Source organism: Chiloscyllium plagiosum, unplaced genomic scaffold (assembly GCF_037043375.1).
Source record: "Chiloscyllium plagiosum isolate Xiang-an unplaced genomic scaffold, Cpla_swu_hap1 HiC_scaffold_30, whole genome shotgun sequence".
Classification (NCBI taxonomy): Eukaryota; Metazoa; Chordata; class Chondrichthyes; order Orectolobiformes; family Hemiscylliidae; genus Chiloscyllium; species Chiloscyllium plagiosum.
The window spans coordinates 32,615,396-32,637,177 of NW_028270168.1; the positions used below are offsets into that span (position 1 = coordinate 32,615,396).

The window sequence follows — 21,782 nt, forward strand, 5'->3', positions numbered from 1 at the left end:
CTAAAATACATAATATCATAACTTGAAATTTCACTAACTCAAACACATTTGAAGATTAATTCAAAGCATTATGTTACTTGGGGGTTAGTGTTAGCCTCCTCCATTGCTGAACAGCATATTATTAAACTCCCCAGCTAGTTTAGTAAAGCATTTTTAATCATTTATTATCCTTTCAATGTGCATCTATCATGACATTTGTAGGAAGCCATGGGATCAAATCCATAGTATTGTTGATGGTACTATTGTCTCTTTTTCTATAGACAAGTATGATGAATTCTGTTCACAGTACCCTGCTGACTTGGTAGGTTTCTTATAAATTTTAACTCAGTGTCAATTGAATAAAGATTGTAAGGTGATCAGCAGAAATGCACTGAATTCTGGTGCTCATTGATTGGGTTTTAATGCTCAAAAGACAAAGTTGAAAATATTTGCAGTCATCTGCTACAAGAAGCTCCGAGTGGATGGTCTGTTACAGCTCCTCCTGCATTTCCCACTGTCATTAGCTGCTAATTCGATTCACTCCTTGTGATATGAAGAAGTGGCTGGAGGTATGGGATAAAATAAATACTGTGGGCACTGTCAAGTTCCCAGATGAAAGCTTATGCTATAGAAGTAGCCTTAACTTCAGTTAAGTTATTCAAAACATCGACCAATAACTTGGAAAATTATCCAGGTACATTCTGTTCACAAAAAGCAGGAGAAATTCAACCAAGTTAGTTACTTCTCCATCAATAATGAAAAGAGTAGTCAACAGTGCTACCAAGCAATATTTACTTGGCAATAGTTTGCTCAATTTCAGTTCCACCAATGTCACTTAGCTCCAAACCTCCAGGACTTAGTGCAAAATCTGAATAAAATAATTGAATCACAGTTGGGTGCAACCATTCTGACCTAACAGCAGTTGGCCAAATTTGGCATCAGGAGACGTATCAAAATTGAAACCAATGGGACTTGGAGGAAATTCTCCACTGTTTGGAATCATACCTAGCTCACAGAAAACTTGCAGTGTTTATCACAGATCAATCATCTCAGCCTTGAGCTACTGCCACGGGACTTTGTCAGTATAGTGTTCTATATCTAATCACATTCAATTGATTTTTCAATGACCATCCCTATTACATAAGGTCAGAAGTAGGGATGTTTGCTGATGAGTATACAAAGATCAGTACCATTTGCAACTCCTTAGATACTTAATCACCAGGTGTCAGATACAGCAAAAGACCTGCACCTTGAGCTGATAAATAGCAAGGGGCATCAATATCACAGAAGAAAACCAGTGATCATCTCCCAACAAGAGATGATCTCACCATTTCTCCCTGACTTTCAATGGCATTACAATTAATTAATCATCAACATCAATATACTGGGAATTATCATTGATCAGAAACTGAACTGACCAGCCATTTAAACACTAACTACAGCAGGTTAGAAGTTGATAATTTTGTGTTGAGTAACGTACCCCCTGACACGTCAAAGGCACAAGTCAGGAGGATGATAGAATGCTGTGCACTAGTCTGGATAAGTGTAGCTTCATTAATACTGAAAGAGGCTCAGTATCAGTCAAGAGAAAATATTCCACTCAATTAATATTCTAACACTAGATTCCACCATCGCACACAGTAGTAGTCGCAGGGTGGCCATCTCCAAAGGTGCACTGCAGCACCTCACTGAGGCTCCTTCCACACCACCTTCCAAAGTGGAGACCACTGCTACTGAGAAGGACAAGGTTGGCAAATGCATGAGAAAACCACCACTTGTAACTTCCCCACAGCCCCCAAACCACATACCATCCTAAACTGGGATGACATTACCATTCCTTCACTGTGGGTGGCTCAAAATCTTGGAGCTCACTCCAAACAGCACTATTGATGTTTCCCCACAGCAAGTTGACTGCGATTGCTCATGAAGGCGGCTCAGTACCGCCTTCTCAAGGGCAGTTAGGCATGAGAAGTGAACACTGGCCTAATCAGTAACAACGAAAAACAAAACGCCCTAAGAAGGTAACCTACTCTGTTGACATTGAGTGGAGCATTTTCACATCTGGTTCGACTTTCTAACAGTGATTTTGTCTGTTTTATTTCAGTCCTGGACAGATAAAATCTGTAACCCATGCCACCCCTCCAACTGACTACTTTTTGTTATCGCTGCTGTGGTGGGTCGGCTTCCTTAAACAGTGTGGCAGGAGCTAGCATGTGTTACAGGTTAAAATGGCGAAAAAAGGTTAAGATTGCACCACTAATGAATGATTAAAATACCTTGTGGGGTTACAGCTGATGCCCACAAGCTATTCCGGGCGCCTTGCTGCTTCTCACATTAACTTAATCCCTTATTAAAAATTAACCGCTTGTAACTGCCTCCCCACAAGATGCCCGTTATTCTCCTTCCAGCTTCCCAGTGACAACAGATTTCAGTATTAATTGTTAAAGAAGGATTGCTGTCTGCGAGTTACAAACCCCACACCGCCTCCCGTCCTCCTGACCCCAAGGTACGGTGACTGGCTGTATTGTGAGAGGGTCTATGCAACGTTATTAAATCACCGTCGGAACGAACGGTGCGCTAAACCTGTCGCTGTGATTTCGTGGTCCAGATTTCTCTTGGAGAAAGAGGGACGGGTCACAAAAGTGGCGCTTGGATCGTGAGTTTCTATGTGTTGTCAAGGAATTCCTCGCCTCTGCCCTTTATCTGGTAAAGTCAGGGGGAAGCAGGGTGTGAGGCAAAGCCTGTGGCAGCGTGAGAGCCAGTGATCAGGCTGGACCTGTGACCCTGTGATGAAACACTCGGAGGCGAACAAAAAGGCAGCGTGCAGTGACAGGGGAGCGGCTTCAGAGACAGCGACGGCACGGGACCGAGGAACCAAACACACTGAAGGAGACCAGCATCTGAGATCCAGAGCATTCGGGGCTAACCCAAAAACCAGGGCTCCCACTGTCTGAGAGAATTGGAAGACACAAGGTAACGCAAATCCAGGATTAACTCTCCCCTGGAACTGTTCAGGCAGATAACCCGCTGTTAGAAATCAATATTTCGTCTGATAAAAGTTTTAATTTGTCTATCCCTTGATATCTTTAGGGTTTTGCTTTAGCAGATTCATTAATAAGGAGTGTTTTGCGCTGATACAATGAGGCGGATTTAGTTACTGCGTAGAACCTTGTCTGAAATCCCCTGCCCCTGATTAATTTACAGATTGAGAGGAAGTTACAATTCCCGATATTAATCTCCGGGACAGAGTTTGTAACAATGTTTTAAAAGTTGAAAAGTTGAGTGTCCGTCACTTGTGCAGGAGTCCAGCGGATGGTTGGACGTGAAGAATGTGATGCCTGAAGGTCAGAGATTCGAGGGCTGAATGCCTGCTTCATTCCCACAGAAGACACTGGAATTCTTCGGGTAAGGAGATTTCTTTGCTCTCAGCTCCCTGAAAGGCGCCGTTTTTATCGAGTTGCAATTCTTAAACCATCCCGGGGCGAGAACAGTTCCGACCGTAGGTTTGTCTCCATTCGGAATAATCAGCTGGAGACAGAGCAAGTTACGTCAGTTTTTTTTTTCTAATTTCACACGATTTGCCGAATATTCGTTTCTTGATTTGGGTGAAAGGAGATGGAATTGGTGATTGTGCTGATGCAGCCGGAAGTGGAAAGCGATGTAGGTTTGAGAAATGGAAAACTGATAGAATCTCAGCGTGAAATAAGATCATTCGGCCAGTCGTGCCTGTTCTGGCTCTATGAAAGGACTTTGTCCTTTAGTTCCATATTGTAGCTGCTGGTAGGAACCAACTTGCCGAGAGCAGATTAGCAGCGTATCGAGCGTAGTGCTTCTTGTGAATAATGTAACAACAGTTTCAACACAGTAATGAAGCTCACTCTATGGCATTGTGCGGGTAAGCTCTGTTACAGATAGCGACCCAGGATGGGCACGTTCGATATTGATACGGTTTGACTGAAATAACACGGCTGAAAGAAGCTTTGACTGAGATTATTGCAAATTATTGACATATATTAGCGCGATAAAGCTGTGCAGAAGACATGCATTATTTTTATGTCTGCAAATCCTTTTATCATATTGTATGTATACTGTAGTGATTGTGAACCAGATGGACCTCAAAACTTGGATGTTTGTCTGGCCCAATCAGGGAGCCCTGGCTGGCAGGTATAAACAGGTGGGCCAATGTTCTGTTGGCTCTGAGGGAGCTGGATCAGTATCAAGGAAGTTCCACGTGTAAGTAAAGGGTGACTTGGTGACAGGATACTGGCATCTGTGGAGTTATTTCTGTGGTGATGAGATCGGGATTAATGATGTAACCATGCAAAGACTCCTATCAGCTAAAGCCTAACTAGACTTCAAACAGGTACTACAACTGGCTTTATCGTTGGAAAATGTGTGAGTTATTGATGCCGAGATACTCTGGTGGAAGTGGACGCCCTCACCAAGCTGACTGAGCTTGGGGAACATCACTTTGAGTGAAGACGATTGAAGACATATCCTGAACAGAGGGTCTGTAGGTCAGTCTACAGCAAAATGACAAAACAAAGCCAAGCCTCAGCTAAATGGTTAATGTTTACTTCAGGATCAGGGCTGGCAAGCCATTGCATATGCTGCTGGTATGTGGACTCAAGACAGCAATACAGTCCCACTAGACCTAAATGGAGTAAGAGAATTCATGGGGCAGTATCCAGGATAGTGCATCCCCTGAAAAGTCCAACTACAACTGGATTGGAACAATTAACTTGCTTAGCAACATTCAAATTAGAACCAATCAAAATAAATTGTCATCTAGATGGATACTGGCATGGTCATCTCAGTGATTGCAGACAAGTCTTTAACAAAATTCACTCTTGACTCCAACTCTTAGCTTGCATAAGACCATGGCTAGATTGAAAAGCTATAACAGAGAACCTTTACAGTTCAGGTCTCTTACGAGAAGCAGTTGGTTCAGTTACCACTGCTGTAGTAAAAGGCTTGGGTTCAAGCCTGATAGGGTGAAATTGGTTAAGAAAGATTCAGCTCAATTGGCTCAACATTTTTCAGTTAGAAAATGGCTGCCTGAATGAAGTCCTGATGAAATACCAGGAGGCATTTCAGGAAGGTCTAGGGACTATCAAAGGGCCAAGGCCACCTTGCATGTTGACCAAGAAACCACTACATGCTCCTGCAAGGCCCACTCAATGCCATTTGCCTCACGGGCAAAAGTAGAGTCAGAAATCAGAAAGTGGAAAGCAAAGGAATCATAACCAGTCCAGTTTGCAGAATGGGTGCAATTTTCATACCAATTGTGAAGCCTGACAGGTCGACTTGTTTTTGTAGGGATTTTAAGCAAACTTTAAACTGCTTTTCACAGCTGAATAAATACCGAATCCCTTGCATAAAAGATTTATTTGCAAAGCTGGCAGTGGGGTGGTCCTCCATGAAGTTGGACATGACCTATGTGTACTTGCAATTGTGGTTAAATGAGGATTCCCAGATGTATGCTACAATTAATACCCATAAGGGTTTGCACTATTTTACAACGCTGCCATTTGAGGTATCGTCAGCCTGTGTAATTTTTCAGTGGACGATGAGAAACATTTTACAAGGTCTACCCCAGGTCACCAATTATCTGAGATAACAGGGGAGACCAATAAGGAGCACTTTGAGAACTTGGACGTCATCCTTAGATGTTTCCCGTAGGTGGGCGTATGCTTCAGAATGGAAAAATGTGTGTTCTAGGCAGCCTAAGTCACCTGCTTGGACTACAGAGTCAACAGGGTCAGGTTATATCCATTGGAAGATAAGGTGAGGATGATCAATGTGCCCAGCTCCCATGTCTATATCGGAGCTTAGGTCTTTCCTTGGGCTGGTGAACTATTATGGAAAGTTCAAACACAACCTGGCCTCCATCCTGGCACTTTTGCATCAACTCTTTAAAAAGGGTCAAAGTGGTTGCATAGCCAAGCTATAGCTTTCAGGGAAGGGAAGAAGCAGCTATCACCCTCTGACGTGTTGGCACACTATGATTCCCAGCATGATCTGGTATTGACATATGGTGTCTCCACATACAGCATCGGAGTAGTATTAGCTCAGAGGTGACTCAATGGAGAGGAAAGCCCAATCACGTAGACATCCATGATTTTGGCTATTGCAGAGCTTAAATACATCCAGATAGACAAAGAGATTTGGCGGTCATAATTTGGAGCCAGAACATTACACAGTATCTTTATATACATAAATTTGTAATATTAACAGACCACAAATCCCTGATCGGTTTATTTAAAGAGTCGGAAATGTGTTGCTGGAGAAGCGCAGCAGGTCAGGCAGCATCTAGGGAACAGGAGAATCGACGTTTCGGGCATTAGCCCTTCTTCAGGAATGAGGAAAGTTTGTCTAGCAGGCTAAGATAAAAGATAGGGAGGAGGGACTTGGGGGAGGGGCGTCGGAAATGTGATAGGTGGAAAAAGGTCAAGGTGAGGGTGATAGGACAGATTGGGGTGGGGGCGGAGAGGTCGGGAAGAAGATTGCAGGTTAGGGAGGCGGTGCTGAATTTGATGGATTTGACTGAGACAGGCTGGGGGGAGGGGAAATGAGGAAACTGGTGAAATCCGAGTTCATCCCTTGTGGTTGGAGGGTTCCTAGCCGGAAGATGAGGCGTTCTTCCTCCAACCGTCGTTTCGCTGTGGTCTGACGATGGAGGAGTCCAAAGACCTGCATATCCTTGGTGGAGTGGGAGGGGGAATTGAAATGTTGAGCTACAGGGTGGTTGGGTTGGTTGGTCCGGGTGTCCCAGAGGTGTTCTCTGAAACGCTCCGCAAGTAGGCGGCCTGTCTCCCCAATATAGAGGAGGCCACATCGGGTACAGAGGATGCAATAGATGATATGTGTGGAGGTACAGGTGAATCTGTGGCGGATATGGAAGTTTCCTTTGGGGCCTTGGAGGGAGGTGAGAGGGTAGGTGTGGGCGCAAGTCTTGCACCTCCTGCGGTTGCAGGGGAAGGTGCCGGGAGTGGAGGTTGGGTTGGTGGGGGGTGTGGATCTGACGAGGGAGTCACGGAGGGAGTGGTCTTTACGGAATGCTGATAGGGGAGGGGAGGGAAATATATCCTTGGTGGTGGGGTCCGTTTGGAGGTGGCGGAAATGACGGCGGATGATGCGCTGTACATGGAGGTTAGTGGGGTGGTAGGTGAGGACCAGTGGGGTTCTGTCCTGGTGGCGGTTGGAGGGGCGGGGTTCAAGGGCGGAGGAGCGGGAAGTGGAAGAGATGCGGTGGAGGGCATCGTCGACCACGTCGGGGGGACAATTGCGGTCCTTGAAGAAGGAGGCCATCTGGGTTGTGCGTTTTTGGAACTGGTCCTCCTGGGAGCAGATGCGGCGGAGTCGAAGGAATTGGGAGAATGGGATGGGGTTTTTGCAGGGGGCAGGATGGGAGGAGGTGTAGTCCAGGTAGCTGTGGGAGTCGGTCGGTTTGTAGTAGATCCAGGTAGCTGTGGGAGTCGGTCGGTTTGTAGTAGATCCAGGTAGCTGTGGGAGTCAGTCGGTTTCCAGGTAGCTTCTTCAAGGACCGCAATTTCCCCCCCGACGTGATCGACGATGCCCTCCACCGCATCTCTTCCACTTCCCGATCCTCCGCCCTTGAACCCCGCCCCTCCAACCACCACCAGGACAGAACCCCACTGGTCCTCACCTACCACCCCACTAACCTCCATGTACAGCGCATCATCCGCCGTCATTTCCGCCACCTCCAAACGGACCCCACCACCAAGGATATATTTCCCTCCCCTCCCCTATCAGCATTCCGTAAAGACCACTCCCTCCGTGACTCCCTCGTCAGATCCACATCCCCCACCAACCCAACCTCCACTCCCGGCACCTTCCCCTGCAACCGCAGGAGGTGCAAGACTTGCGCCCACACCTCCCCTCTCACCTCCCTCCAAGGCCCCAAAGGAAACTTCCATATCCGCCACAGATTCACCTGTACCTCCACACATATCATCTATTGCATCCACTGTACCCGATGTGGCCTCCTCTATATTGGGGAGACAGGCCACCTACTTGCGGAGCGTTTCAGAGAACACCTCTGGGACACCCGGACCAACCAACCCAACCACCCTGTAGCTCAACATTTCAATTCCCCCTCCCACTCCACCAAGGATATGCAGGTCTTTGGACTCCTCCATCGTCAGACCACAGCGAAACGACGGTTGGAGGAAGAACGCCTCATCTTCCGGCTAGGAACCCTCCAACCACAAGGGATGAACTCGGATTTCACCAGTTTCCTCATTTCCCCTCCCCCCAGCCTGTCTCAGTCAAATCCATCAAATTCAGCACCGCCTCCCTAACCTGCAATCTTCTTCCCGACCTCTCCGCCCCCACCCCAATCTGTCCTATCACCCTCACCTTGACCTTTTTCCACCTATCACATTTCCGACGCCCCTCCCCCAAGTCCCTCCTCCCTATCTTTTATCTTAGCCTGCTGGACAAACTTTCCTCATTCCTGAAGAAGGGCTAATGCCCGAAACGTCGATTCTCCTGTTCCCTAGATGCTGCCTGACCTGCTGCGCTTCTCCAGCAACACATTTCCATCTCTGATCTCCAGCATCTGCAGACCTCATTTTCTCTTATTTAAAGAGTCCCTAGGCAGTGCCACCCATAGCTTCAGGCTGAATTCAGTGGTGGGGTCTAATACTAAGTGCGTATAATTATAAGTTGGAACACCAAGAGACCAAGTAGCAAATGCAGATGACTTAGCCGCCTCTCACTGGCAGATACACCACCAGTGGTCCTGCCACTGGAACAGTTTGTAATGGTTTCACATTTTCTGGACACACATGCAGTCACGGCTGACAATATCAGACATTGGATGTAGAAAGATCCGGTCCTGGCAAACTGAAACAGCTGGTGGTGACGGGGGGAGCTGAAGGGCCGTCACAACCAGAATTGAAACCTTTTTGAAACCAGTGTGACCAGATCATGGTAAAGAATGGCATGTTATGATGGGGAGCAAGAGTAATTGGCCCAAGCAAAGGTCACCACCAGATACTGGCTGAACTCCACTAGGGTCATTGAAGGGTGTCCAAAATGAAGGTGTTGACGAGAATCGATATCTGGTGGTCAGGATTGGATACAGACATGGCTTCATAGGTGGGGCAGTGCCCATTGTGCTAACAAGGACAAAGATTACCGCCAGCAGCTCCCCGACATTTGTGCGAATGCTGATTAAACCCTGGACTCAGTTACATGTCAGTTATGTAGGTCTTTTCGTGGGCTCAGTGTTCTTAGTCATTGTAGATGCCCATTCAAAGTGGCTGGACATGCACAGAGTTCATTTGTCAAACACTGGGATGGCAATAGAAAAGCTGTGTGCATATTTTGCAATACAAAGACTACCAGAAGTGTTAGTCACTGATGACAGGCCATTGTTTATCTGCAGGAATTTAAGTATTTCTTAAAGTCCAATGGTATTCATCATAAACAGACAGATCGATAGCATCCATCATTCCATGGTCTGGCAGAAAAGGCAGTCCAAACTTTGAAGGCATGTTGAATGAAACAGCCTACAGCTTCACTACTTACCAAAATGTTTTGATTCCTATCCGTCATACAACGACATAGCTAGTTTCACCAAAGTTGCTAATGGAGAGCAAACTCCAGACCAGGTTAAATCTTCCTGGGCCTGGGGGGGAAGGGTGAAATGGGATCAGGAACACCAATGCTGGAACACAAAACTTTGCTAAGCAGGAGAGATCATTTACCTTAGGGGTCAGTTTGGTCAAGGGAGTATGGGAATGGCCCTGCATTAGTAAGAAGCATGGTCGACATGAGGTCGGGTCTAGTGATGTATAAGTTTGGGTAGGTGCAACGGTCCTGAACAAGCATGTGGACCATATGAAAGCTGCAAATTGCAAATGATGCTGCAGCAAAATGTGCCTGGCTCCTTGCCTGCCTTCCCAGTTGTTTCAGAACCCATGTGTTCTCACTGTCCATCTGGGGTTGAAGATACCTTGGAATCTGAGATAGACATGGTAAGTGTCACCACCTCGACACCTTTGTCCCATTAAGAGGACAATGAATTTCTTCTGAGATGCTCTCGGTGCAGAAGACAAGCTACTGTGCATTACGTACCACCCATATCAGAGGCAGAGCTGGAGGAACCTGACACGGTGCTGAAATATCCCAGAAGGAGCCACAAAACAAAGAACCAGCCTACATCCTCAGACCCAGAGGAAGAGGGATGTAATGATTGTAATGAGGTCAGCCAGGTAGACCTCATAGAATATGAGTTCCCTTATTGGGGCCATTAGACTGATCCAATCAGGGTGCCCAGGCTGAGAAATGTAAACAGGAGTGGCAGAGGTTCTAGTTCATTCTGAGAGCTGGCTCCGAGGAAGTTGGATCAGTGTCAAGGACTCTCCATCTGTAAATAAAGGGTAATGTGGTGCCAGGATACCGGCCTCTCTGGAGTTATTTCATATACACATGCTAAAGTCTTACTTAAATATGTTCCCAAGTGACAACTTCATTTTAGAATTGCCAGCAATTTACAACTTCACCATTTCCATGGCAGATGTGTTTCATGAAGATAATGAAAAACTCCTGTTGGCTCACATCCTGGTTCCCTGTCTGAGTCTTCTTTCATCTTTTGGACGAAATTTGGACGGCTGCTTCAAATCAAAGAAAGTTACTTTGCAACTTCAAAATTTGAAAGACAAAGCAAAATGGAAATAAAGTTTCAACATTAGGGACACCCATGCTGTCCTGCTGGAACTTGGCGCTGATTGTGTAAAGAAGAAACCAGAAGACGTTGGTGTTCTTTGTTCACCATCTGCAGATGACATCTGATTGATAGTGTGACATGGCAATAGAAAAGGTTCACAGATCCCAATGTAGTTTGAACTGAAAGAAGGAGATGGATTAGTGATGACTTTACCTTGGAATCTTGTGAAATCAATGACAAGGAGAGCAGAGCTTACGCCATCTGCTTGCAACAATCTCTTGTGTTTAATCTGTGACTCTGTTCTGGTCTTAATGTGTGCTTGGAACGTCGGTTCAGATGATGGCGTTGGGAATGTTTGGTCACCATGCCATACCATGACGTCTCACAGTTGCAAATGATGGGTCAGGAGATGTGGCAGGATTGTTTGTGAAGTGCCTTGAGAGAGAACTCATTTTTATATTAAGTTGCCAGCTTTATTTTATCATTGCTCTGGCCTCCTATTTCTAGCAATAGTCCAGTGGTTTGGATGCTAGCTGTGATGTGGGTGAGAGTGGAGTTCTATATGATGAGTGCTCCCATTTTGATCATATGTCTGGAATTTGCCATATGTAAGTTAGGTGAAAAAATTAGTCTCCAGAAGGGTACTTAAGATGTGGAAAAAGTATTTTTAATGTTCTAATTGTGGTCACTTAGTTTACGTTATGGGAGGGCAACAGAAGAGCTCTCTCTGATAGATTTTTAAACTGACAGGTTAGATATTTTACAAGTGGATTTTTATTTTCCTGGATGTTGCTGAGCCTCTTGAATATTGTTGTAAGTTAACCAATTCAGGTGAATATAGATTATTTTATCACACTGTTGAATGTGGAAGTGGAGAAATGTTGCAGAGGTGAACCACTTGTTATAGAATGGCCATCCTCTAATCTGATATGGTCACCATAGCATTTATACAGTTAATCTAATTGAGCGTCTGGTTAATAATGATTCCCAGAATGTTAATGTTGGAGACTCAGCAATTGTACGTGCATTGACCATCAAGGGGGTGTGATTATGCTGTCTGTCTTCTTGAAAATAGTCATATTCTGGCATTTTTGAATGTTAATTGCCACTTACCAACCCAAATATGGATCTTTGGCAGATTTTCCTGCATTGCTTCATTATCTGATATCATTATCTAGATCGATTCAAATAGTCAACTGCAAGATCGAGGGCATGTCGTTGATGAAGCAGCTGAAGACAGTTAGTCTTGACGCTCATGAAATGGAATTATTGTTCTCCCACAGCCATACCATCATTCTTTATGTCAGATGTGTCCCAATGCATGAGTGAGTTTTTTCCTGGAATACTTTGCCCTTTATTAACTAGGTTTTTGGTGCCACACTTAGTCAAATGTTGCCTTCATGTCAAGGACAGTCAAACACATCTTACTTTTAGAACTCAGATGCTATGTCTACATCCAGACTAACCGACTACAAACCGACCGACTCCCACAGCTACCTGGACTACACCTCCTCCCATCCTGCCCCTTGTAAAAACGCCATCCCATTCTCCCAATTCCTTCGACTCCGCCGCATCTGCTCCCAGGAGGACCAGTTCCAAAAACGCACAACCCAGATGGCTTCCTTCTTCAAGGACCGCAATCTCCCCCCCCCCCGACGTGGTCGACGATGCCCTCCACCGCATCTCTTCCACTACCCGCTCCTCCGCCCTTGAACCCCGCCCCTCCAACCGCGACCAGGACAGAACCCCACTGGTCCTCACCTACCACCCCACGAATCTCCATGTACAGCGCATCATCCGCCGTCATTTCCGCCACCTCCAAACGGACCCCACCACCAAGGATATATTTCCCTCCCCTCCCCTATCAGCATTCCGTAAAGACCACTCCCTCCGTGACTCCCTCGTCAGATCCACACCCCCCACCAACCCACCCTCCACTCCCGGCACCTTCCCCTGCAACCGCAGGAGGTGCAAGACTTGCGCCCACACCTCCCCCCTCACCTCCCTCCAAGGCCCCAAAGGAAACTTCCATATCCGCCACAGATTCACCTGCACCTCCACACACATTATCTATTGCATCCTCTGCACCCGGTGTGGCCTCCTCTATATTGGGGAGACAGGCCGGCTACTTGCGGAGCATTTCAGAGAACACCTCTGGGAACACCCGGACCAACCAACCCAACCACCCTGTGGCTCAACATTTCAATTCCCCCTCCCACTCCACCAAGGATGTGCAGGTCTTTGGACTCCTCCATCGTCAGACCACAACAAAACGACGGTTGGAGGAAGAACGCCTCATCTTCCGCCTAGGAACCCTCCAACCACAAGGGATGAACTCGGATTTCACCAGTTTCCTCATTTCCCCTCCCCCCACCCTGTCTCAGTCAAATCCATCGAATTCAGCACCGCCTTCCTAAACTGCAATCTTCTTCCCGACCTCTCCGCCCCCACCCCAGTCTGACCTATCACCCTCACCTTGACCTCTTTCCACCTATCACATTTCCGACGCCCCTCCCCCAAGTCCCTCCTCCCTACCATTTATCTTAGCCTGCTGGACAAACTTTCCTCATTCCTGAAGAAGGGCTTATGCCCGAAACGTCGATTCTCCTGTTCCCTGGATGCTGCCTGACCTGCTGCGCTTTTCCAGCAACACATTTTCAGCTCTACATCCAGACTAAGACTGTAAAGTGATCTAGAGCTGAGTGATCCTGGCAGAACCTAAGTCAAGCATTAGTGAAAAGGTCATAGGCTAGAAAGTGCCATTTGACAACAAAATTGCGACTCTACCACTTCATTAACAACTGAGAATGATCTTTTCTGTATCTTGTGGGCAAGCCATACAAGGACAATTTTCCAGATTGTCAAATAAATGATTAGGCTGTGCTGAAACAATTGCTTAAATGGGTGGCTACTTCCAGTGCAGCAAGTTTAAGTACTGCAGCTCAGATGTTGATGAGGAAAATGCAATTACATTATATAGTGCACACAACTATTTCCGAATGTTATATGGAGTGAATCAGATTGTCTGTGATATTGTAGACTTTAGGAGAGGACTAAGAAAGATCGTTACTTTGTACTTTAGTTGAATATGATTGCAAACACCTCAGCCTTGTCTTTTGCAGTCACATGTTGGGCCCCACCATTGCTGAAGATTGGAGATAGATATAAATGGGTACTCTTTCATTGTTCATTAGATTTGTATGTGTTGGCCACCAAAAATGATGGAACGTGTCACAATTGTGTGGTTTTATCATAAGTCAGTGGTTGTCGGATCAAATAGTTCTGTCTGTAGTAATCCGTATTACCAGATATGTGACTTGGTGTTGAGGTTTCACCAGATTAACATGTAATTTCCAGATGCATGTAATGGTATCCTGGTACACTTTTCTATATGCCTCTTTGAAACAGTGTTGATTCTCTGGCTTAGTTTGGGTAGAAGTGTGAGGGATATGCCAGATATGAGTGTACAGATTGCAGTGATTGACAAATGTGCTCTTGGTAATGACCATGACACCTCATGCTTGCCTATTTTTGAGGTACATGAACTATTCTCAATATGTCACACTTCGCCTAATGGTAATGTTGAATGATATAATCCTTAATGTGAAGTTGGAAGTTGAACTTCAGGGGTTTTTTCCTAAATATTTTACCATGAGATGTTGTATCTGCAGTGGATAAATTTGAGATGAGGTGTAATATTCTGTAGTGTTGGACTTCTTCCTACCTGTCAGCAAAGTACTTCAGAGCTTAGTCAACTCCATCAATGGTAATGCTTCAGAGCTAGCCTAGGAGATGGGGATTGAATTGCCTAAGCTAAGATGTCTAAGATATCCTATATCATTACAACCCTCATTATTTCCTCAAAGCGTGATGTTCAACCGAGAGAAATAACTGAGGCAAAGTGGTAGATCATATTTTTTGTCAATGTTTGACCTGAAGCTATGCAACTTCATTTGGCCCAGTGTCAATGTGGAGGGCTCCCAGAGTCACTGCTTCCCAAAGGTACATAGAACACAGAACATTACAGCACAGTACAGGCCCTTTGGCCCTCGATGTTATGCCGACCAGTGGAACCATTCTGAAGCCCATCTATCCCACACTATTCCATTTTCAACCATATGTCTATCCAATGACCATTTAAATGCCCTTAAAGTTGGCAAGTCTACTACTGTTGCAGGCAGTGCGTTCCACACCCCTATTACTCTCTGACATCTGTCCTATATCGATCACCCCTCAATTTAAAGCTATGTCCAATTTAAAGCTATGCCATCACCGACCGAGGAAAAAGGCTCTCATTGTCCATCCTATCTAACCTTCTGATTACCTTGTACGTTTTTCAATAAATTATGCAAGTGCTTTATAGAATCTCTTGAAAACCTTGCAACAAGCCCACTTTTGTCCATTGGCAGTATAGATTTAATAATATTTTGGAACAGTCAAAAATAGCAACCCCTAGGACTTACTATGGTTCCTGAATGTTATAGTATTCATAGATTGCTGGCTTGCAATGTATAAATTGTTTCCCCACCTCTTACTAATCTGCCCTGTGAGTGAGACAAAACAGACAGAACAATGATGGAAGATGCTGACATTGATGATTGGCATGATTCTGTAAGTCTGATCATTTCAGGTTGTTGCTAGACAAACCTACTGATTTACATCCACCCTAATCCTCAGTTTTCCAAACTTTGACAACCATCTCCAGATTTTAATGAATTTTAAAGTCTGAATTAGTTAGGTACAACTTTGCAATGTAGATTAGATTAGATTACATTACAGTGTGGAAACAGGCCCTTCGGCCCAACAAGTCCACACCGACCCGCCGAAGCGCAACCCACCCATACCCCTACATTTACCCCTTACCTAACACTACGGGCAATTTAGCATGGCCAATTCACCTGACCTGCACATCTTTGGACTGTGGGAGGAAACCGGAGCACCCGGAGGAAACCCACGCAGACATGGGGAGAATGTGCAAACTCCACACAGTCAGTCGCCTGAGGCGGGAATTGAACCCGCGTCTCAGGCGCTGTGAGGCAGCAGTGCTAACCACTGTGCCACCATGCCGCCCACATGTACTGCTTTAACATCTAGTGCTCAGAAATAGTGCACCTATACACAGTTTTTATTTCTTTTGCTACTATTTTAATGCAACTGAGAGCCTTGCCAGGACACTTCAGATGGTAGTTAAGAATTGTTCATACTTATTTGGGACCATTATGTGTAGGCCAGGCTCAATAGACATGTCAGGCTTTCTTTCCTAAAAATGAATTAGAATTTTATTACTCTTGCGTCAATCATTACTGTCAATAATTATTATTACCAGATTATTTTTAAACTAAACACAAATTTTCAAATGGCGTATGCTTGAGTTTGAACTCACATTCTGCAGATTATTAATCCAGTAACATTGCTATCCATGTTTAAATTAGCCTATTGTCTCTGTCTACCTGTCTACCAAATTATTTCAGATGTTGATCCTTTGCAATGAAGTAATTCCTTCTGGAATTATACCAAAGTGGCAATAATCTTTTAAAACATTGTTCTTTCAATCTGAAACCTCATTCTATACAAGACCATGAATGATAAGAATATATTTGGAAAATGTAACCAGAATTTCTGAATTCTTTGAAGATTTACTGCAGCATACAAATATCAAAGAACAGAAACTACGACAGAATTTTAAACAAGATTTCAATCCAATAAGGTAGGACAACTGATAATTTGTGAAACAACCAACATTTATTAAAGAAAGTAAAACTATATTTAACAAAGACAGCAGCAATCAGCAATAATCAGCCTTGGTCTCAAGCACTGCTGGAGCACAGGTAATGTTGCCTTAACTTGTAGAGTTTATTCCCTGACTGTTCAGTAGCTGTGTTCCTTCACTTACTAGTGCTCATTTTCTTCCTGTTTGGGCTCAGACTTAGCAATTCCTTCATCATATTTGATCATGATCTTTTGGAATTGGCTGAGCAGCATTGTTACATAAATCAGGTGTGCAGTTGCAGCCTGTGATGCATTATCACATAGATTCCAAACCAAACAATTCTATACCTTTCAGACGGTTATATGATATCATGACATGTAATGTTCCAGTATCAAAGTATTTATTGCCTCATCTTCAATCACTTTCTCTGTGTAATAAAGTCAGTGTGGTCAATCAGTTCTGTGTCTGTAATGTACAAGTGACATTGGTAAGACAGAACCCAGACAATACCTGTATGTTTGTAATATTGTAGCTTTGTAAATATGTAGTGTTGTAGATAAACAACAAGATATCTGACTCAAAAGAATGTGGCTATCTTTGGCACATCTTACATGGGCTAACGTAGATAGAAAACCAGAAATGGCATGAAGATAAAGGCACCATGATGTTTGTAAAAATGCTTTTAATAACAGTCATCATTCCTCATCATCCATCCAAGCTCAGAGCTAGAATTACAATTATTACATTACATTACAGTGTGGAAACAGGCCCTTCGGCCCAACAAGTCCACACCGACCCGCCGAAGCGCAACCCACCCATACCCCTACATTTACCCCTTACCTAACACTACGGGCAATTTATAATGAAGACTAAATTACTGCAGCCAAAGCTAAAGGTTACAATCGTCTCCTGAAACACAGTAAGTGTTCTGCCTCCCTCTTAAAAAAGCATAAAAGTCTTTTGATCCTTTAATTAAAAAAACAGGAATTTAAAGTGGTTCTGGAAGGACAACTCCAAGATACCGCAAGAAGAAAGTGCAGCTTTAAAGTACTGAAAAATATGTTCTGTATACTAAAGAGCTATACCTGTTTCCAGATATCAATCGACTGCACCAGCAATCGGTGTGAAAATAAGAAAATGCATTCATGATATCATTATTCGTTTTTAACATCAATGCAACTGACGAATAACAACCTGCTACAACATGCCTGTAATTTCTAAGGAATCAACAGCATAAACTAAAAACTGAAGCCTCCAAAATGCAACAAAGAACAATGCAGCATTCCAGATCCTTCTACTGACATTTTAAAGAGCAAAAAGACAAGGAAAAAAGCATAACCATTGATTGGCATTTCATTAACAAACTGTTAGAACATAAGTTATGTCAAGAAAGCATCAATCTTTAACTTACAGATCAACAAATAATTGATAAAGGCAGACAGTCAAACCTATTCTGATTTTGGGCACTGAAGGATTAAGAACAATAATGCTTTCTGATATTTTTGATGACACTAATTCTGATTTTAGAAGATCAACTTAAAGTTCAAGTCAACTTCAGGATACCCAGGTTTGAGTTCATATCACACCAATGACAGCCAGGTTAGAAGATCAGGCAATTTGTAGACAGGTGTTGAAGCAAAGGTGTGGAATGTGATCTCACTGAAGCTAACTTAGATGAAAGGCTCATGAAACTGGACATTACCTCTTTACATTATCAGTTTCTTCCAAAAAGTATTTCTGTACAAACCTAAGGAATATACCATTGATAATTCGCTAAACAAAGCAGTTGAGCTTTTAAGCAGATTGCTAACATCTGCAAGTCTTTGACTGTGGAAGAACTATTGTATCCATTAACAAGTTCAGTGGAACATCCAAACCTTGCATCAGATTTGACGTGTCTTTCCCACCAAGACAATGTCCATCATGTTGTGATATATGCAACTGATGTTCTAAAATACGTTGAAATGTGTAATAATCGAGTTGTCAAGAAAACCCAAAGTGTAACACACTTCCTCACAGCTGCATGTGAAAAAGAACCAAACATGGAACAATGCAAAAGAAGACTTCAAACTTGTATCCATGGCACACAGCATGACTGCAAAGTCTAAGTGGTACCTACAACATTACAGCTTAAAAACCTCAATTAGCCAGTACGTGCAATAAACTTTAAACATCACATGGATATCATCCAAAAAGGTGAAGCCTCTACCTCCATCCAGATGATAATTCCCAAAAAAAAAGGACAACATGCATTCATGCTGAAACTGACCCCTGCAAGTTCAAATATATTGCTGAGCACCGATAGTCAGAGAGATGACGTGCAAGTCAGCATGTCGTTTTCAAATTCTTATTCATTCATGGATGTGGGTGCCGCTGGCTAGCCAGCATGTATTGCCCATCCCTAGTTGCCCTTGAGAAGTTGGTGATGAGCTGCCTTTGTGAACCACTGAAGTCCATGTGCTGTAGGAAGACCCACAATGCAAATTGCAATGCATATCCAGCAGACTCCAAGGTAAACACCTGAATCTATGGTCGCGTCTACCTTTCCAAGACAATAGACAATAGACAATAGGTGCAGGAGTAGGCCATTCTGCCCTTCGAGCCTGCACCACCATTCAATATGATCATGGCTGATCATCCTTAATCAGAATCCTGTTCCTGCCTTATCTCCATAACCCTTGATTCCACTATCCTTGAGAGCTCTATCCAACTCTTTCTTAAATGAATCCAGAAACTGGACCTCCACTGCCCTCTGGGGAAGAGCATTCCACACAGCCACCACTCTCTGGGTGAAGAAGTTTCTCCTCATCTCTGTCCTAAATGGTCTACCTGGTATTTTTAAGCTGTGTCCTCTGGTTCGGCACTCACCCATCAGCGGAAACATGTTTCCTGCCTCCAGAGTGTCCAATCCTTTAATAATCTTATATGTCTCAATCAGATCCTCTCTCAGTCTTCTAAACTCAAGGGTATACAAGCCCAGTCGCTCCAGTTTTTCAGCGTAAGGTATTCCTGCCATTCCAGGAATTGATCTTGTGAACCTACGCTGCACTCCCTCAATAGCCAGAATGTCTTTCCTCAAATTTGGAGACCAGAACTACACACAGTACTCCAGGTGTGGTCTCACCAGGGCTCTGTACAGCTGCAGAAGAACCTCTTTGCTTCTGTACTCAATCCCTCTTGTTATGAAGGCCAGCATGCTATTAGCCTTCTTCACTACCTGCTGTACCTGCGTGCTTACCTTCATTGACTGGTGTACAAGAACACCCAGATCTCTTTGTACTGCCCCTTTACCTAAATTGATTCCATTTAGGTAGTAATCTGCCTTCCTGTTCTTGTCACCAAAGTGGATAACCACACATTTATCCACATTAACCTGCATCTGCCATGCATCTGACCACTCACCTAACCTGTCCAGATCACCCTGTAATCTCCTAACATCCTCCTCACATTTCACCCTGCCACCCAGTTTAGTATCATCAGCAAATTTGCTAATGTTATTACTAATACCATCTTCCATATCATTAATATAAATTGTAAAAAGCTGCCGTCCCAGCACTGATCCCTGTGGTACCCCACTGGTCACTGCCTGCCATTCCAAAATGGAGCCGTTTATCACTACTCTTTGTTTCCTGTCAGCCAACCAATTTTCAATCCCAGTTAGTACTTTGCCCCCAATACAATGCGCCTTAATTTTGCTCACTAACCTCCTATGTGGGACTTTATCAAAAACTTTCTGAAAGTCCAGGTACACTACATCTACTGGATCTCCCTCGTCCATCTTCAGAGTTACATCCTCAAAACATTCCAGAAGATTAGTCAAGCATGATTTTCCCTTCATAAATCCATGCTGACTCTGACCTATCCTGTTACTACTATCCAGATGTGTCATAATTTCATCCTTTATAATAGACTCCAGCATCTTTCCCACCACTGAGGTAAGACTAACTGGTCAATAATTTCCTGCTTTCTCTCTCCCACCTTTCTTAAAAAGTGGTACAACATTAGCCACCCTCCAATCCGCAGGAACTGATTCCGAATCTATTGAACTCTGGAAAATAATCACCAACGCATCCACGATTTCTCGAGCCACCTCCTTCAGTACCCTGGGATGTAGACCATCAGGCCCTGGGGATTTATCAACCTTCAGACCTAACAGTCTCTCCAACACAAATTCCTGGCAAATATAAATTCCGTTAAGTTCAGGTCCTTCAGCCACTATTACCTCAGGGAGATTGCTTGTGTCTTCCCCAGTGAACACAGATCTGAAGTACCAATTCAGTTCTTCTGCCATTTCTTTGTTCCCCGTAATATATTCCCCTGTTTCTGTCTTCAAGGGCCCAATTTTAGTCTTAACCATTTTTTGCCTTTCACATACCTAAAAAAGCTTTTACTATCCTCCTTTATATTTTTGGCCAGTTTACCTTAGTACCTCATTTTTTTCTCTGTGTATTTCCTTCTTAGTAATCCTCTGTTGTTCTTTAAAAGCTTCCCAGTCCTCCGTTTTCCCACTTATCTTTGCTATGTTATACTTTTTCTCTTTTAACTTTATATGTTTCTTAACTTCCCTTGTCAGCCACGGCCACCCATGCCTCCACCTAGGATCTTTCTTCCTTTTTGGAATGAACTGATCCTGCATCTTCTGGATTATACACAGAAATATCTGCCATTGTTCCTCCATTGTCATCCCTGCACCATTGAACTTTGGCCAGCTCCTCCTTCATAGCTCCATAGTTCCCATTATTCAACAGAAATATTGTCACTTCCGATTGTACCCTCTCCCTCTCAAATTGCAGATTGAAGCTTATTGTGTTATGGTCACTACTTCCCAATGGCTCCTTCACTTCGAGGTCCCTGATCAATTCTGGTTTGTTGCACAATACCAGATCCAGAATTGCCTTCTCCCTGGTAGGCTCCAGCACCAGCTGTTCTAAGAATCCATCTCGGAGGCACTCCACAAAGTCTCTTTCTTGAGGTCCAATACCATCTCCCATTCTACCTGCATGTTGAAATCCCCATAACAACTGTAGTAACATCTTTGCAACAGGCCAATTTCAGCTCCTGATTCAACTTACATCCGACATCCAGACTATTGTTTGGGGACCTGTAGATAACTCCCACGAGGGTCTTTTTACCCTTAGAATTTCTCAGCTCTATCCATACTGACTCTACATCCCCTGATTCTAGGTCCCCCCGCACAAGGGATTGAATATCATCCCTTACCAACATGGCCACCCCACCCTCTCTGCCCGTCAGTCTGTCCTTACTATAGCACGTGTAGCCTTGAATATTCATTTCCCAGGCCACGTCTCCGTTATCCCCACAATATCGTATCTGCCAGTTTCCAAAAGAGCCTCAAGCTCATCCATCTTATTTCTAATGCTTTGTGCATTCATG

The 21,782-nt window shown here is 44.1% G+C and overlaps 1 protein-coding gene across 3 annotated transcripts in view; it reads left to right on the forward strand.

The window, feature by feature from the left end:
- Positions 1 to 2,527: 2,527 nt before the first annotated feature.
- The window catches only part of cnr2 (cannabinoid receptor 2), a 30,096-nt gene continuing 10,841 nt past the window's right edge, over positions 2,528 to 21,782 (forward strand). Inside the window, exons 1-2 of one of the 3 annotated variants that reach the window (XM_043717169.2) lie at positions 2,528 to 2,952; positions 3,184 to 3,384. The gene's annotated coding sequence lies outside the window, so the exon portion shown is untranslated. The remainder of the gene's footprint in view (positions 2,953 to 3,183; positions 3,385 to 21,782) is intronic. The other 2 variants (XM_043717167.2, XM_087976870.1) reach the window with 2 other exon arrangements.